Source organism: Lissotriton helveticus, chromosome 5_1 (assembly GCF_964261635.1).
Source record: "Lissotriton helveticus chromosome 5_1, aLisHel1.1, whole genome shotgun sequence".
In the NCBI taxonomy this organism is placed as follows: domain Eukaryota; kingdom Metazoa; phylum Chordata; class Amphibia; order Caudata; family Salamandridae; genus Lissotriton; species Lissotriton helveticus.
The window spans coordinates 924,845,889-924,865,609 of NC_136065.1; the positions used below are offsets into that span (position 1 = coordinate 924,845,889).

General features: G+C 46.5%; 1 protein-coding gene and 1 long non-coding RNA gene across 2 annotated transcripts in view; one reads left to right on the forward strand and one right to left on the reverse strand.

Annotated features, from left to right (window-relative positions):
• SLC35G1 (solute carrier family 35 member G1) overlaps positions 1-19,721 on the reverse strand; it is a 209,947-nt gene that overhangs the window by 10,098 nt on the left and 180,128 nt on the right. The gene's annotated exons all lie outside the window — the stretch shown is intronic.
• LOC144754994 (uncharacterized) lies at positions 9,045-10,053 on the forward strand. Its single transcript, XR_013594821.1, has 4 exons — positions 9,045-9,169; positions 9,261-9,338; positions 9,434-9,552; positions 9,955-10,053. It is a non-coding gene; the product is annotated as an uncharacterized LOC144754994 (long non-coding RNA).

Consider the following 19,721-nt stretch of genomic DNA (forward strand, 5'->3'; position numbering starts at 1 on the left):
AAGCAAAAAAAGATACAATGAAAGCTTACTCGGATAGGAAAACATATGGGACCAAATCACAAAACATTACTGACTGGCTTAATAACATGTCCTTAGTGGTAAGTAAGGCAGTGTTTGCTGCAAACACATTTAATACCGTACCATGAAAGCAGAGTTGTGGAGCTGGTAAAGTGTGAAAACAAAACATATGCATATATTTGTGGTGTTGTAGTTTTGCAGCAGTAATATTTTGTGTTGCTGTTGTGTTTTCTGTGCATTTTTTTTATGTTATTGGTGTCTTGTATTGTAGTTGTTGTGTTTTGTTCTCGTTTTTCAATTTTTTGTGTGCTGTGCCTGGTTACATTTCTATTAATTTACATTTTTTTTTTCTGGGGTCCTCTGTAATTACTGCGAAGATGTTAACTAATGTTGCTACATTTTTAGCCAAAAGCAGTACATTTCTTTTAAGATGCAGTGAAGAAGAGAACCATTTACCACTGTTCAAGGTGGCTAAATACTGCTGCGCCAGTTATTGAAGTATTTAGACACAGATCAGCCCACAATTGTGACATTTAAGTACTCACAGAACGACATACGTCCCTTTTACTGCTAAATCAGTGAGTAATCATGTTGAAAGCTAGAAAACACACTTAATATGACCAGCATTCAGAGCATTGAACAAATGACTATAAAGTTGTCAATTCTTTCAAAATATTTTAAAGTATTGTAAGTTAGGTTATTGTGTTTACAAATAGTAAGTAACTGGGACACCAAGCGAACAGCCCTCTAAGTATTTTAAAGGTTATTTTTCAAATCATATAGGATTGAAAGATACAGGGCTCTCAAAGACAACTCATAAACAAGTAAAAATGTCCAAGAATACCCAGGAAAAAATGAAACCTCTTTAGAAGGAAAAACCATTATCCTATCCACAGAAACCCTCCTATTGTAGTAGCAACCATGGATGCTCATCAGAAAAAATGCTAATACTACAAGAGAAATTCTGGAACCCAGAAACACTGTGACCAAGCAGAATACTGAGCTGGAAACACCACACCCGTAATCATTGCTCCAGGCAATACACTGCCCATCAGAAAGGGTATTCCCAGTAGAATTATTTTATATCAGAAATCCGTTATGTCATATATAATTGTGGTCATGAATGTTTTAGTTAATGAAAATAATGTTCATTAAAGAACTTTTACTATGTCCTTTACCATTAAGACAATGGATTTCAACTGGAATTGTGTTGCAAAGATATCATATGTAAGCAAGCAACACAACATGTGACTTAGACCCACACAGGTATTCCAGGTCGGCATGTTGCTTTTGTGTTATAATGGTACTTTTATGAATTCTTGAACTAGACATTATCACCCATCATAAATACAGTACAACAGAAAATGTAATCATCTGAACAATTTTGGAAGAAAATAACTCATTAATCATACGCATGGTTCTAGAGAATATTTTTCTTACGTGACTTTAGTAAAATATAATAATTCAAATATTAGAGTTTGTGGGTCTTAAAATACATAAAATACTTTACCCTCAGAGTTTTTGTGAAAGAGCATCAAGGAAAATAATTCAGTAAAAAATGCTTCCTTTCCAAAAATTTTAACAGAGACTACTTACCCAGCTGAATTATTTTGCCACACAATTTATCCACAACTTGATTTTTAAGACCCATTTCATTGTCAATTGTCTTCTTCTGGTATTGGCCCCTCTATACTGGAACCTAAACTCATCAAATCAACATGGGATCCCCAGCGTCAATAGGTTGAGGGCGTGTATGATAAAGTTCAAAGTGCTGGTCAAAATATTCTTCATTTGCTAATAGATTTGTGTCATTTTATACATCGGCACTAAACATTGCTTAGTTACCAGAACACATGAAGACTTAGAAAAATGAGAATTAGCGCTCCTACTTCCCCATTACATTCTGGTCCCCTCTACAGACCCTGCCATAGATCCTTCGCCATCAACAAAGCCCCCACTACTGCCGAAGGCCTGCCCTATGCACTCACCACCGAAACCCTGACATGCATCAACTTCAACGTACACTCCCTGCACTGACACACAATAGAGATCTGGGACCTGATCAACACCCTCTCGCCCGACGTCGCCTTCTTCATGGAAACTTGGACTAACACCACCTCCGGCCCGACATCGCCCCTCCATCAACCGACGGCTACAAGATCCAGAGAAAGGACCGCCCCCACCGCCTAGGAGGAGGACTCGCCATCGCACACAAAACCCCCTCCGACTCTCCACCTCCAGCACAAGCGACCCGACACAGAACACCTCCACTTCCAGATCCAATCCAGCCCCAGGACCACTCTATGAGGTACCCTCATCTACAGACTGTCGGGACCTCGCACCCAGACCCTTGTCCTCCCAGGCCCCTCCGCTACGACTCTTCCACTCTCCATGCACTCATTTCCGGAAGAAGTACCGACTGCGATAGATCATCGCCGAACACCACTGACAGTTCTAATGCAGACCCTGCCATAGATCCTTCACCATTAACAAAGCCCCCACTACTGCCGAAGGCCCGCCCTATGCACTTACCGCCGAAACGCTGACATGCATCCTCTTCAATGTACGCTCCCTGCACTGACATGCCATAGAGATCTGGGACCTGATCAACACCCTCTCACCCGATGTCGCCTTCTTCACGGAAACGTGGACTTCCAGATCCAGACCAGCCCCAGGACCACTCTACGAAGTACCCTCATCTACAGACCATCGGGACCTCGCACCCAGTCCACGACCACCATTGCCGAGCTCGCAGCACCCCACAACATCCCCCCCACCGACTACATTCCACTTGGATACCTTAACCTCCACCTCGACAACCATAACAACCCCGACTCCACCAGTCTCCTCGATAACCTCGCCAACCTCGGACAGAAGCAGCTGGTCAACACGCCCACTCACAGAGCTGGATACACCCTCAACCCCATCTTCGCAGGAAGAACAAACATCCGATTCACGCACACCACCCAGCCCCACTGGATGGACCACCACTGCGTCCACTTCACTTTCAACACCCCACCCAAGCCCGCCCCACGCCCGCCACAAAGGAACTTGAGCAAGGTTACAGAGGATTACCTCAACAGCACCCTCCTCCAAGACTCCCCCAGCGCCACAACCAACACCAACTCCGCAGCAAAAGAACTTCACTGCTGGATCTCCTGCTGCACCGACAAGCTTACACCCCTCTGCCACCCCGCCAGACAACGCCCTCTGAAGGCAGCCTCGTACTCCACAGAACTCCAAGAAGCCAGGCTCTCCTGCAGACACCTAGAGAAAACCTGGCGAAACCAGAAAACCACTTAAGCAGAGAACAACCACAGGAGTGCCCTGAAGGAATACCACCAGCTCATAAGAGACATCAAACGGACCTTCAATAGAGACAAAGTCCAGACCAATGTGGGCAACGTCAAGGCCAGTTTATAAATACAACTGGCTAAAGACCTACGTCCTGCAAGGAAACAGCCTATGTATCCCGCTTACCATTAAAAAAGGATCCGGTCTCCCTGCTCCTCGCGTACACCGTCGTCTTTTGTCAGTTTTATCAATGGGTGGAGACGGAAAAACGAGCCATTAAGAGAGGCCATGCCGCCAATCAATTTTAGAGATTGTTGACACGTGATAATTAACGCCTCAAAGCGCGGCGGCCACGTTCTTTTTTCTTTCTTCAAATATAGCTTTATTGCTAATCATATGCGTGCGCACCGGTTTGTATTGGGCAATATTGTCTGCGCTATCTAAACATTAGGACTAAGATCGAATTAACGATCTTTTTATCTTATCAGTGTCACTGTGTGACTTAGCAAGATTCGTTCATGTAAAGTTGAGATGCCAACATTTACATGATATTAGCAATAAAAATAGGATTGTGCGAGGTACTAAACCTTGCTGGCTGCTCCCCGGCAGTCATGCTATATTATTAAAGGCATATCTCTATAGTAATTTTATGTCCCCTATAGTTCTCATCTTTTGGGACAAACTAATCGTTATCATATGATAGAAATCTATCATATCTATATTGTCACCAGTGAACAAGCTATAACAGATATTAAAACAGTATCACTATCTGATCACTAGATGAAGGGGAGAATTTTTATTTAAAATTCTAAACTATCCATTCCCAATCTTCTTTGTTATTTATGCCACATCTTACTGCATTAAAACGAGACATATAAAACTGTTCTCGTTTCTTTCTTTTAATGATCATGTCCTTGCTACAATAAGAGAATATACTCCCTTTTAAATAATAAAGATCATTAATACAATCCTGTAGGAATTAATGGATTGAATTGAAGGAGGTTATCAGAAGGCTTCTTAATCAAGCCAAGGAAGACGAGATTATTTGTGAGGAAGAATATAGCTTTTTATACAATACTAATCCGACCATTCCGGCATTGTATGGTTTGCCAAAGGTACACAAGAACATAAACAATCCACTAATGAGACCAATTGTATCTAGTATCGGATCTCTAACTGAACCACTCAGCAAGTATGCAGACGTTTTTCTGCAACCTTTGGTTACCACTCAAAAAGCATATAGTAAAGATACCACTGCTATTATTAAAAAAATAAAGCACCTCAATTTTAATCCTGAGACCCAAATTTTAGTTACCCTCGATATTGAGGCGCTTTATGCGAATATCCCTCAAGATAATACTATTGCTATGATAGAATCCCTTTTTGGCTTAGATGATACAGAACTTAGCCCGCATCAGACCTTTATTGTAGATTGTGTTACTTTAGTTCTGAAAAACAATTTATTTATTTTCAATAAAGATTTTTACAAACAAGTTATGGGGACCAGCATGGGAGCCACCTGTGCTCCCAGTCTGGCCTGTTTATATGTTGCCCAATTCGAAGAGACTCATATTTTTTATTCAGTTGCCCCTTTTTTTGGAAATTTCTCCCAATGGTCAAGGTACATTGACAACGTGTTTTTTATTTGGACAGGCACGTCGGAGACCTTGACAGAATGTATTGATTGGCTAAATATGGGTGATATTAATATCAAATTTACATCTCATAGAGATAATGAAAAATTTGAATTTTTAGATATAATTATTAAACATGTAGAAGGCAGTTTGAATGTAGAACTATATACCAAACCAACGGATAGAAATACAATGCTCCACTTCCACAGTAATCACCCCCCTTGCCAAGAGGATAAAATTCCTTTTGGCCAGTTTCTACGATTAAAAAGGAATTGCACCACCATGACGGATTATGATAAACATGCTGGTGAGCTAAAGAAAAAATTCCTTGAAAGAGGATATCCCAAACGTATGGTCCGCCATGCTTACAAAAGAGCTAAGTACTTTAACAGGGAGAACCTTTTTGCAAGAAAAGATAAAGAGTAAAATAGAAAAACAACCAATCACTTTTGTCACTAATTTTAATTCGATCAGCAATAAAATTAAAAATATTATAAATAGCAATTGGCATTTAGTGACAAATAAAAACAAAGAGAAACTCCCCAAGCCTATGTTCTCTTTTAGAAGGAACCACACAATAAGAAATAGTCTTGTACACACATATAGGGAAGACAAAATAAACACACAGCCAAGAATCTAAAATACACCTTTACCTGCTGGGACTTTCCCATGTAGGGGATGTGTTAACTGTGACAGCATTTTGAAGGGTGATTGTTTCACACATAATAATGTGTCCATTAAAATTAAAAGTTTTATGAACTGTTGTACCAAAAATGTGATTTATTTAATAAAATGTCCTTGTAACCTTGCCTATATTGGCGAAACATCACAAGAAGTTCGTATAAGAATGAACGAACATCGTTCGGCTATTAGAACTCAAAAAAAGGTGCCCCCCTATCTGAACACTGGAAAGAAGCAGGACAAACCTGTGACGACATCTCCTGGTGCAGTCTTGAGGTGGTTGAAATTAATTCCAGGGGCGGGGACATGATCAGTAAAAGAAAGAAACAAGAACAGTTTTATATGTCTCGTTTTAATACAGTAAGATGTGGCATAAATAGTAAAGAAGATTGGGAACGGATAGTTTAGAATTTTAAATAAAAATTCTCCCCTTCATCTAGCGATCAGATAGTGATACTGTTTTAATATCTGTTATAGCTTGTTCACTGGTGACAATATAGATATGATAGATTTCTATCATATGATAACGATCAGTTTGTCCCAAAAGATGAGAACTATAAGGGACATAAAATTACTTTAGAGATATGCCTTTAATAATATAGCCTGGAGGAGCTACGCAAGCAACCAAGATGGCCGCATAAGCTCCCGGCTCCATCGACCTCCGTCGCTGGCAGACTTATCCTGAACTTCATCCTGACCTCCCGCCAGACTCCCGTGTGTCTGAATCGTTGCTGAGCCCAGGGGGGCAATCCCGGAGTTTTTATCACCTTTCTTGACGAAGTTACACCGTCTTTCATTTTTGGGCCTACTCCAGTGTGTAAGCCGGGGCCTCGAGTACTGACCCAGCCGGGTTTCAGTTGAACAACATCGGCCGCGGGTGCCCGACAGAGTCCGGTCTCATCGGAGTGGAACATATTCTCTTCCTGGTGGTGGTCTTTGGTCCCTGCGAATACTGGACGAACGGCGACGAGACGTGGTTGCCGCGGTGGGTGGGGGGCCAGGTCCCGGGACCCTGTTGCAGCCCTCGGGGTCCGCGGGTGGGGCCCCCGCTCTCGGCAGTGGTGTAAAGGTTGCCAAGACTGTGAGTCGCCAGTCGCTTCAGTCCACTCCGCGCCTGTTAGTATCCCCGGAGTAGCCGGCCTCCGGGGTTGAAGATCTGCTTTGTTATCGTTCATGCGGAGATGGATCGGACGATGTGTGGACCGACCCTGGGGACCTTAATGGCCGCCATCGGGGCTCTTCGCCTGCAAACGGAGGCTGCTCTCCACAATTTGACTGCACGCCTCGAGACTGTTTGTTTGAGACCGGACTCCAGCCTTGTGTCAGACCTGCAACATACGGTTACCCCCGCAACGCTTGATCTACCTCGAGAGGAGAACCCCGGATAAGATCAGAAACTGGTGCCAATTGTACCCGCACGATTACAGTGGTACGTTACTGGAGCCCCTGAACACCTAGCAAGATTGGCAAAGTCATCGCCCGCACAGGACTCACTTCTTCCTTCTCTTCTGGAGACCTCCACTAATATTTTCTGGATTGACTTTCGTGTATCTGATAGACTTCGAGACTTCAACTTTTTGACTCTTTCAGGCTATATTGATCTCCTCTTTCAACAACGCTTTGACTCTTTTGCTACTATATCGGTTCTACTGGATGGGGCCTGTTCAATGGATCGTAAGGGCCAGGGCTGAATTTGACTTGAATCCGGTACAATGACTTTCTTTTGGCTCTGCTGGGTTGTACCTGTGGGAGTGAGGGCCAGATGGAATTCCTATTGTCTGGGTTTGGTGTGACTGCTATGATCGAAAAGGGATTTGCTGCCTCTGTGGTGCCGGGGGCTGGGCGGGATGGTCTTTTCTCTGTTGGTGGCTCCCCTATTGGTTTGCTTATTAGTCTGTTATAACTTGCTTAATACCACGGTAGGGGATGTCTGCTTTTGGCGGGGGGGAGGGGAGTCTGGGAGCCCGTATCGTCTTGTAATACGTCTCCTCCTCCATCTTTTCCCTTCCTTGGGGTGTAGTTTAGGGGGCGACAGGCACGCTGCTAGTGGGGTTAGGTCGTAGCCATCTGCAGGGGTGCAGGGTGGGGGGTTGAGGGGGGGTTTCTTATTTTTCCTTTATATTGTTCTATGACCTTTCTATTTCCCTTTTCCCTTCTTCACAAGAGATGTGGCTTATTCTCCTGATCTTTTTGTCCCTCATATCCGGGTGTCGAATGTCCAATTTGCATATCCTGTATTCCTGGTGGGCGGGTTCTGATAAGGTTTACTTATGGTTATCTGTATCGTATTGTTTTGCCTCAGCTCTAAGCTGGTATTGATATTTTTCAGATGCCTATAATTGTAATGTATTTCCTCAATTCATTTGCCCGTTCACCGCTGTACGATGTACCACCAAATGACACCCAATATGTAAATTTTTACTCTTGTGTTATAATCAATAAAAATATATATAAAAAAAATATAGCCTGACTGCCGGGGATCAGCCAGCAAGGTTTAGTACCTCGCACAATCCTATTTTTATTGCTAATATCATGTAAATTTTGACATTGCAACTTTACATGAACGAATCTTGCTAAGTCACACAGTGACACTTGATAAGATAAAAAGATCGTGAATTCGATCTTAGTCCTAATGTTTAGATAGCGCAGACAATATTGCCCAATGCAAACCGGTGCGCACGTATATGATTAGCAATAAAGCTATTTTTGAGGAAAGAAAAAAGAACGTGGCAGCCGCGCTTTGAGGCGTTAATTATCAGGTATCAACAATCTCTAAAATTGATTGGCGGCATGGCCTCTCCTAATGGCTTGTTTTTCCGTCTCCGCCCATTGATGAAAGTGACGAAAGACGGCGGTGTACGCGAGGAGCAGGGAGACCGGATCCTTTTTTAATGGTAAGCGGGATACATAGGCTGTTTCCTTGCAGGATGTAGGTCTTTAGCCAGTTGTATTTATAAACTGGCCGGTATCTGTGCTTTAATTACATGAGGCTCCTTTTATAATACGGCATCACCCCGCCAAACGCTGCGCTGCAACTATTCCCGCTCACAAAAGAGTCCGAGTAATCAACGCGATGTGCTTGAGCTTGTTGCTTAACGCGTGCCATAAAGTAGGGGTAAACTGTGGTGATACGTACGAGTGCTCCACATCAAGAATGACGCTAGAATATAAATTTTGCTAATCCAACCTGGGTCATCATACGACCATGGAACAAATAGCCCAATCTTAATAAAAATGGGGGCTGAGAAACAACAAAACCGATATTGAGCAGGCAGCCATTCTCATCCAATCTAATTATATATGTTAAAAGAGAGGAACTTATTAAGTTAACAGTGTAAGCTACAAGCAGAGTGCTGTAAAGATTGTTCCATCAAATTTAACTATATGAAACCTGAAACTCGTGTATTTTTCCCATATAGATTTCATAAAATCCAACGGGCAACTTTACAAGAGGTCATCCCTTGTATCACACTGGCCGCCTATATAAGCCGTATTGAAATTGAGCCGGCGGCTACAGTGTTTTGTTTGCCTCATTTTAATTGGTAAGTTCCTACTGGCGACCTTTGGGTATATTGAAAATCGATTTAGCCCTTCTAAACTTTTATTATAGATGTACATAATTGTTTTCCACAGTGCCAATTCTGGAACGCTTTATTTAATATACCGGCGGCTGCAACGTACATCGGGGGACCTCAATAATTATCCATTGAGGTATTAAGTCTTTTTTACCTTACCTAGATCTCTTGATCTTTTTAATACCTTCTAAATATTTTTTTAAATAATTTTAATAATCATGTTGCACTAAGGTCAAGAAACCAATTGTGAGAAGCGATATCCATAGAACTCCAGATGGTTCCCGAATATAATGGTTGAAACCTTAATCAAGATTTGAATTGATATCTTGTGAGCGGATTTTAGTTTTGAGGTATGTAATTGGATTAATGACGTATAGTGAAAATATAATACACGAATGGATACAAATTCTGCTCCTGTACCACTGTATTAATTTGACTAGCACTATTTTATGCTTTTCCCTGGTTACCAATACATCAATTAGTTAACCAATATGTATTAGTGATATTTTTCTAATAGTTCTATGAAAGAATAAGCTTACTTTTAGGTGTTGAAAAATTAAGCCTTGACATGTTGTTTCATTAAGAAACACTACCATTGGGTATAGATAAGATCAGTATGTTTAGTTACAAATTTGATAAATGTTTTAAGAGAAATTTCTGTTTGCTATCAAATTTGCCCGCTTGCCCACTTGTGATGATATGTATGATCTCCACATGGAATATTTAGTAATTTTATGTTTTTCGTCATTCAGAATTTGTCCTGAGGAAGGTGTTTTATACTTGTAAACCGAAACGCAGCGTCGACTTCTACTTCTCGAATGTTAAAACTGTACAAACTATGTGATTTTATTGTGATTTTACTCATTGTGTCTCTTGATTCAAATAAGATTTTGTGTACATTGTATCTGAATAAAACAAAGAAGACCTTTTAATTTATACTTTCTCTCTGTTTTTTAAGTTTTTTCCATATGTTGTGTCTCACAGTGGAGCATTTATTCTAATCGTTTTGGGCGTTTTTCTGAATTCTGTTTTTTGTAAATTTATAAATTTATGATTAGTTTGAGGACATTAGTCCTTTCTGATTTGGGAAGCCTTCATTTTCTGTGTATTTTGCCTCCTGTCCCACATTGGATTAGTAAGGGGACCTCCCTCTTTTTTGTCAACGCTGAAGACACCCAGCTCATCCTCTCGCTCACCAAAAACCGCTAAGACACCAGACTCTGCTTTCACGAAGGAATGTAGGACGTCACAGCCTGGATGAAAGACAGTTGCCTGAAGCTCAACTCAGAGAAAACCGAGGTCCTCATCCTCGGCCCCTGCACCTCCACATGGGACAACCCCTAGTGGCACTCCGCCCTCGGGAAGCAGCCCACCCCAATAGACCACGCATGAAACCTCAGCATCATCCTCAAATCCTCCCTTCATCACAGCCAAGACCTGAAATGAACTCCCTGTGATCAGACGCTCCCTGACCCTGCACACGTTCAGGAAGGACTTTAAGACCTGGCTCTTCGACTGATCCGGAGCTGCACCTACCTCCACACCCCCAGTTCTTGAGACCCTTACAGGTGAGTAGCGCGCTTTATAAGCCCCTTGATTGATTGATTGATTGAGGAGTACTAAAGTTAGGATTTTTTCTCAGTTAAATTTAAGATTAGGTCTTAAGTTAAACTTAAGTTTAACTGAGACAAAATCCTAGTCGTAAAGTTAGGATTTTGTCTCAGTAAAGTTAAGTTTGTCTTAAGTTTAACTAAAGACCAACATGTAAGATTAACTCTGACAAAATTCTAACTTTAGTACTCATAAATGCCTTCTGTGAATACCGAAAGTCGTAAAGTTAGGATTTTGTCTCAGATTACTTTTTATAAATCGTGCCCCTTGTGTCCACCAGTGTCGTCTTCAAAGAGGGCGATGAGGGGGTTGAACTCCGTGGGAGCTAAGGGGTAAGTGGGGACCAGCGCCCTCAAGGCGCTCTGTACCCGATGCAAAATTAATCGATCCAAGGGGGTGGCGTCTACAAAGCAGGCATCCTCTGACCAAGATGCCACATGCCCTGTGGAAAACAGGTCACTCATGGTGCACAACACAAATCTATTGAGTGTGCGTTTGACGGCAGAGTCTGTCATTGGTGGGAACGTGGGCAAGTACAAACTCTCTACACCCAAATATCGGTGCCACGCCCAACAGGTGGAGGAGAGTGGCTGGATGTCTCTGGGGTCCAAAGATACCCCCAGGGGGAGCAAAGCATTAAGAGGAGGGGAGCAGCAAGTTCCCTGCCTATTCTACTGTATGGAAGTCTGGCATCGCTGTGGTGCCACTGATATGTGTACTGGCATTGAGCTGTTAGATAGGAGAGGTGTCAGTGGGGTACCCTGAAACCCCCCACCCACGCGGCAGAGTAAGCATCCGCCATCCAATCTGCGGCCTATGACCCGCCCAGACTAGTCACAACAATACCCCCCTCAGAGTGGCAAAGAAGTAATTTGTAATCAGTATGGGAATGTTAAAAAAGAGGTAGAGGAACTGGGGTAGGACGATCATTTTAATTATCGCTCTACGCCCCGCTGTTGACAATGGCAGTTGAATCCATCTTTCGATCTAAGAGGTCTGTTTATCCACCGCAGGGCCATAGTTTAGGTGAAGAACCTTCTCCTTATCATGGTGAACCTGGATACCCAGATATGTGACCGTGTCCGTACACCAGCGCAGTGGGAAGTCACTGGGAAATTAGCTCAGACTTGCTCCAGTTTATTTGGAGTCCCGAAAACTGACCGAATTGTTGTACTTCACGTAACACTGGGCCCAGATTGTCCACGGAATGCTGGAAAAAAAGCAAAATGTCATCTGCTTATAGGACAGCAACAGCAGACCTTTTCCAAATTGCTGTCTGTGCCATAGATGTCATTCTTGGAGTCCTGGACCAGGGGATCCTTTGCTATTATAAACAGCAATGGGGAGAGGAGACAGCCCTGCCTCGTGCCCCTTGCCAGTGCAAACTGAGCCATCAGGGAACCGTTGGCTCAGGTGCATGCCATCATCTGGAATAGAGAAGCTAGATTAGGGTCGTGAATCCATGTGGCAGCCCGAGCTTCCGCAGGGTTGCCCACAGAAAGGGCCACTTCAGCGAGTCAAAAAGTTTCTCTGCATCCAACAGGGCCAACACCGCTGTGATCTCCGGTGAGACCCTGAGGAAAACAGAGAACAGCGTGCACAATTTTATAGAGGTGGAACATGAAGGACTAACAGCCTGATTTATCAAGCTAAATTGCGCCCGCAATCGCTGCGAAAATGCAATTGCGGGCGCAATGTCGGTAATCGGCATTCATCATTAAATCGCAAACACATAATAGCGAATACGCAATAATATTCGCAGAATCCCGGTAGGAGAGCATTAGCGAATCGGAAAATGCGACAATCCACGGATTATGCGAAATAAATTGCGGTTTCGCTATACAATCGCAATCGGTATTCATGAAATACCGCAAATAGAGAAAAACCCAAAAATCGCTGTTTGCGCGGCGCAAATTAAGGACAACTCAAAGCAGGTGGTAACCATAAAAGCCATGGAAATTTTTTTTCAATAAACAGTTGGCCAATCAGTAACAGGTTCAGGCCTGACCAATCACACATAAGGACATTCAGCAGCTGCATTAGGAGCTCCACAATGCCAGGAATGTACATGGTCGTCAGGCGCCGAAGGCTACAGCGAGCAGCACGGAGGAGAGGCCAGATCCAGGAGAGGATATTCCGCCAGCGGGTCACCTTGCTGGGCCAAACAAGAGAGCAGATATATGCAAAATACAGGCTGAATGGGGAAATGATAATCCAGCTCATACACGACCTTGATCCCCTGATGCAGCACCCAACAAGGCGTACCAATGCGGTGCCTACACATGTGCAGGTATTGTGTAGCCTGCACCTCCTGGCCTCTGGGAGCTTCCAGGGGATAGTAGCGGCTGCTGGGGGGATATCCCAGCCCACCATGTCACGCTGCCTCAAGACTTTTGTTGACGCTATGCTTACCCAGCTACACCGATACATAAAATTTCCCACCAGCCAACAGGAATTGGACTTGACCAAGCTACAATTCTACAATGTAGCACATTTTCCACATGTACTCGGATGCATAGACTGTACCCACGTCGCCATCTGCCCACCAGCTGCCACGGAGTATATGTTCCGCAATCGGAAGTCCTACCACTCCCTCAACATACAGATGGTCTGCAATGCCAAGACTTACATCACTGACATTGTGGCCCAGTACCCAGGGAGTACCCATGACTCCTATATATTCCGGCACAGCGGCCTCCACACACGACTGGCCAGGGGAGACTTTGGGGAAGGACACCTACTTGGTAAGTACACTTTGTCGACAATGTCACATTGCTATGAAGTAGCAGCGCAGCACAGGGAGTCACCCTCAGCTCCTCTCATTCAGGTGACAGTGGCTACGCCCTCCGTGATTACCTCCTCACCCCATACCTCAACCCTGCTACACCCCAGCAACGGCGCTACAATGTTGCGCACATTCGGACAAGGAACTGCATAGAAAGGACATTTGGGTTTCTCAAAAGCAGGTTCCGCATACTGCACAAGACAGGTGGGGCCATGTATTACAGTCCTGCAATGTGCTGCCGCATTGTGGCTGTCTGCGCAATACTTCATAACATTGCAACCAAGCGCCGGATACCTGTCGACATATCTGGCAGTGAATCTGAAGGGGACGACCGGCCACCTGCTCATGCGCGCCATGCACACGGGGAGAATCCTGCTGAAGGCCACAGACGTCGCAACCACATCACACTGAACAGTTTCTGATGCACCCTCTACCCTCACCCCACAAATCACAAATGCATGCAGAAATCAATAATGACACTACGCCAATGTGTGCTGCTAAAATAAATATAATTGTTTCATTCACAATAATGGTACCACTTTAAATGTTGTCTTTGCTAACAGTATTTCAGCATACTGCTGTGTGAAAGGACAGGGCAGGCTTATACTCAGCCTGTGCCTGTAAGAGTCATAGAAAGTCATGTGCGCCTCCTGCGCGTACCACCCAAACGCCTCTGTGGCTCATCCTCATCCATGGCACGTGCAGCTGCTGTGGGCCTGGTGCTGCGCCTGAGTGCCCCTACGTGTGAGGCAGAGTGGCTGCTCACACTAGATGTCCCCTCACTGGCATCATCACCCCCAACAGTGGCAGGTAGAGCAGGACGGTGTAGTGCTGTCACAGCACTGGTCAGGTGCTCAAGGACCCTGGCCACATCCTCGCAGCACTGGATGAGCTGCTGCTGCTGCGCAAGGGACCGCCGCGACAACTGTGCTGTGGCATTGCTAATGATATAATTGGACCTGGTGTAGGCGGTCAGCCTGGTCAATAGCTGCCGGTGGCGGCGGCGTGCTGCGTTGCGCTGCGATGTATTTGCAGCAGTGCTGGCCACCATGGCTGCAGTCATGCGGACCATACCCTCCCCCACACCTGCCATGGCTGCAGTCATGCTGGCCATTCCCTTACCCACACCTTCCATGGCTGCCGTCATGCGGTCCATCTGGTCCCCCACTCCGGCAACATTGCGCCCAATGTTGTACAGCTGTAGCTGTATGGCACCTTGCTGCCGTGCTTGCAGCTGATGTATACGGAGCATGCGTCTTTCCACGCTCACTCTCACCAGCTCCGGTCCATTCCCCCTCCTGCTGCTAGGTGCATTGGTCTGCAGGCGAGGCGTGCCACGCCTGCTCTGCTGGCCTGACACAGTGGGTGGCCGCTGTGTTGCCGCTGTCGCAGGCCCTGATGTAGAAGCACCAGCTGCTGGTGGTGTCACGGCAGGCGTTGTTAGTGCGGCAGGGGCTGGAGGCACCCTGGTGGTGGACCTGGCTGCGGAAGTATTTGCTGGGGCAGGGGCTGGTGGCACACTGGTGGTGGACCTGGCTGCGGAAGTATTTGCTGGGGCAGGGGCTGGTGGCACACTGGTGGTGGACCTGGCTGCGGAAGTATTTGCTGCGCCAGACGCAGGAGGCACACTGGTGGTGGACCTGGCTGCAGGAGTAGTTGCTAGGGCAGGGGCTGGTGGCTGTGTATGTGGCGGCACCTCCTCCTCATCCGGTGCCTCCTCATCTATTTGCAGCCTCTCGCTGTCGCTGCTGTCTGCACCACCTGTGAGGGGAAGTGGACGTTCATTAGTTGCATGTATCTGTCACACGTGCAGTTGCTACATGCATGCTGGGTGACATTCCCTGACTGGCTATGGCTTTGCGTACTTTGGAACCTGTCTGGCTGCATTGTGGTAAATCTACATTGTGGCCACACTACATGTCCCACAATGCTTCAGGGCATTACCTGATGTGGAACGATGGCATGACTATGGAACAATATGGGAGGCTAATTGGTCATGGACATTCATAGGGGACAGGGTCGCAGTCGCATGCCACTTACCTCGGGTGTCTTGGGTGGTGCGGGATGAGTCCATATGAGTCACTCCGATGACCGCCTCTATCTCCAGTGTGTTCTCTACTTGGTCCTCCATGGGGGTGTTTGGAGGGACTGTAGGTTCTCCCCCTCCTGTGCCCGATGATTCTCCAAGGCGCTCAGCCACCCTCTCTTTGGCACGACCTCGGAGGTCGTACCAGCGTTTTTTCAGTTCGTCCTGTGACCTGTCCGCCACACCCACGGAGTTCACCGTGGACGCTATACCCTGCCAGATCCTGCGTTTTTCCTGTTCTGCCACCCTCCTAGAGTCCTTCCCAAACAGTTTGGAGTGGTTGGCCACCACCCCCTCTATTAAATGCTCCAGCTCCTGCTCGGAGAATTTTAACTTTCTCTTCCGCCCTGTGGTGTTGCTGGGCCCAGGAACAGCCTCCTCAGACATTGCTGCACTGTACTTGCTGAGTAGTTTCCTGACAGATTTGCTGGAGCTCTCCCAGTTGCTGACTCGAGGTCTGCCTCACTGTGGTGTATGGGGGTGAGCCCTGGCTGCTTCCTGGTTGTGACGTCATCGCTGTGCTCGACATGCGACTTCCCGTTTTCCCGATCTCGCGCTATTTGAGGTCCCGCTATTGACGATCTCGCTATTAGAGAATTCGCAATTCCGACACGGATGTTGCCGGAAATAGCGTTTTTTATGCGATTTTCGATAGTCGCAACCGGTATTTGCGGCCGCGTGCGATTCGCTTTATTTTCTCTAAATTATTCATGAATACCGTTTTGCGTGTCCTTGATAGCGAGTCGCTATTATTCGCTATTAGGGCCACGCAAAACGTCCCGTTGATGAATCAGGCTGAAAGCCCCCTCTGGAGTGGGGAGATGATGGTCTCAAGGAGAAGCGACAGCCTAGTGGCCAGGACCTACACAAGAATTTTATTGTCGAAGTTCAGGAGGGATAATTGTACGACTGACTGTTGCGGGTCTTTGCCTGGCTTCAGCAGTAAGACTACAATGGTCTCGCGTAGTGTGGGGGGAGGACTCCATCCTCCAGTGACTCAGCGTAATGCTCAAACAGGCAAGGGGCAAGCAGATGTTTATACGCTTTATAAAATGCACCTGTAAACCCATCTGATCCCGGAGCCTTCAAGCCATCCATGGAGTCAATGGCTGAGACAATCTTCTCCACTGCTATGGGTTCACTAAGGAACCGCTGCTGTGGGGTGGCTAGCCAAACCATGGCGATCTCCTTGAGATATTCCTCCAGAACACCATCTTTCCGGGCACATCGGTACGTGTATATGTGCATGTAGTACAGCAGTAGTTCTGTGAGTATCTGCTTTCCATCCGAGCTGCGTGTGCCATCCTCGAGGGCGAGCTCTGATATGTAATCACTTCCCTGCCATGGGCAGAGAAGTCTTGCCAGGGTGCAACCAGGCTGCTCTCCCTTGCCGTATTGGTGCTCACTCACATGTTTCCCCATGAACTGCACCGCCGCCCCTCCCTCAGTGTCGCTGCATCAAGATCCTGGAGTGTCTTCTCCACACATTCCAAGGAGCATCGAGTGCCCTGCAGGATGCCGCCATGTTTGGTGGTCACTCTACCACAGGTTTATGCCTTGAATGCCTCCCACAAGGTGGCATGCGTAGATACTGTACCCAGGTTGAGGTTGAAATAGTCAATTAAGGCTATGCTGAGTGCATCCCGAAAAACTGGGTCCATGAGAGATTGACTGGGGAAGCGCCACGCCCTCAACGCACCAGCCATGAGTGGCACTGCAAGAACCACATGAACTGGAGTGTGGTCCGACAATGTGCGGGGTAAGCATGTTACCTCACCCAGCCAGGGAAGGAGCGAGGGGTAGAGGAACCAATAGACCAGGTGGAACAAGGTACCATGAGGGGCAGATTAAAAGGTGTAGATCGGGGTCTGTGCATGTCTATGCCGCCATTCGTCTCTGAGGGAATGTGAAGATCAAATATCGCACAGAATACGTGTGGCCCATGGTTTGCCACTTGGGGCCCTCGCTGAGGAGGCCACATCCAGATCAAAGCATACATTGAAATCCCTCCAATGACAATGTGGTCTGCATCTGTCCAGTTGAGTAGTGTCCCAAAGTGTGGAAAAACTCAGGTAAGTCGACATTTGGTGCTTAGATGTTCAACAAGGGTACCAGCTGGCACGCAACACAGCCTACTACAGCCACATATCTCCCGTCTGTATCTGACTAACTGTAGGGGGGGTGAAGGTAATTGTTCTGTGAATTAATATACAGACCCCAAGGGAATATGAACTGTAATTTGAATAGTACTGATGTGGGCCCCATGTGGAGGAATAAGAAGTAGGGCCGCCAGAACTCATGGGTTTCCTGCAAAAATGGGATTTTAACCCCGTGCCTGGTCAAGTACTGCAGTACCAATTTACCTTTGCGGGAATTGTTAATACCTTTAATGTTGAAGGGCATGAGGAGTATATCGAGTATCCGAGCAGCGGTAGAGATAAGGATAGGTATGAGCGCAAGTGCAATGAAGGAACTCACTGGTAGCGAGAGTACATACATAACTGTGAGTTTGTGCACGGAGAAAAACTGAGAAAACAATCCCCACCCATCCTGGGTAAAACAATGCCGGGGAACAACTCATTGAGAAACAGTACAAAGAAAAAACCCCAGGTGATATTGTGAACAAACTGGTGTACACCGTGGGGGGAGGCAACACACCAACATCCAACTCCCTTTTTAGAATAAGTGTCTAATTGAGGCGAGATAATGATCAAAGCCTGGTGGGCAGTGGTCATCAGTGCGCTGTAAAGAGATCAGAGCTGCTCATGGTCTGCAGGTCAGGAGGGGACCAAGACGGGATCCCTCCGGGACATTTCGGCGATCTCTGGCGTGTTTCTTGCAGAATTCATGGACCTCGGCTAGTATGTCAAACACACGTGTTTTCCCCTCCTGGACTTCGACGCGCAGCCATGCCGGGTAGAACATGCCATATCTCAGGCCCATACTCCTGAGTATCGCCTTCACTGCAACAAACTTGCGGCATGCCTCCTGCACCATCAGGGTGAAGTTCGGGTAGAACTTTAGCATCATTCCCTGAAAGTAGATGTAGCCACGTTTAAGCACCAGATGGAGAGTGGTGTCCCTATTCCTGAAGTTGAGCATTTGCGCAATGATGGGCTGCGGGCCGCCCCGGGGGAGGTTTGGGTCCCCAACGTGCGGTGCACACGCTCAACAAGGAATGCTGAGGAAAAGGCCTCACAACAAAACAACGCCACATATAGGTTCTCGACAAACTGATCAATTTTTCCTGTGGCGGTGGACCCCAACACACTTGTGATGCAAAGGTTATTGTGGCGCGACCTGGCTTCTAGGTCTTCATTCTTTAGGGCTGCTGTTTTTAGTTGACATTCCACCTTCCCAAGGCGCTTTGCAGTGGTGGTTGTCCCATCCTCCAATGTCGAAACCCGTTCCTCTGCGCCTTTAATCCTGGCTTGGTGGCTGTCCAGGCACTCCGCCATACTATACAATCTGTCAGAAACCCTGTCAAACCTGGAGTCCATAGCCTGGGATCCTACCCGGATCTCTGACATTAGAGCCTCCACTGCGACTGGCTGCAATGTTGTCTGGGAGCCCCCCACTGCCTTCGACATCTCACTAGGCGCATCCGTCTCCTCTCGCTCCCCAGGGTGCTCAGACTGCAGCTTATGCTACTTGAGGTCTGATCGGCACATGGTGATGCCGGCCAGTCCCACAGCCACCAAGCATGCCTCCACACCAAGCATAACTGTCCAAAAGCAGTCGCCCCACAGCTCAGCATGATTATATATAACAGCGCAAACTGTACTTCCACGGCCGACCACCACATCACTCTTTTGAGGCCCTCACAGGCAATCATCATGCAGCATCCAGGAAGAGCATGGGGCAGACCTCTATTTCCTATGTGGCTGCTGCCATCTTCCAATTGAGGAGGCTGGGGGTGAGGGAGGGTCAGCGCACCGGGGCCGCGTGCCCACCTCCACTCAAACTGTGGCCCGATCACAAGCAGCACTGCTGCCCAGCACCCCTGTCACAGCAACAGCAACTCACCTGGTGAGAAT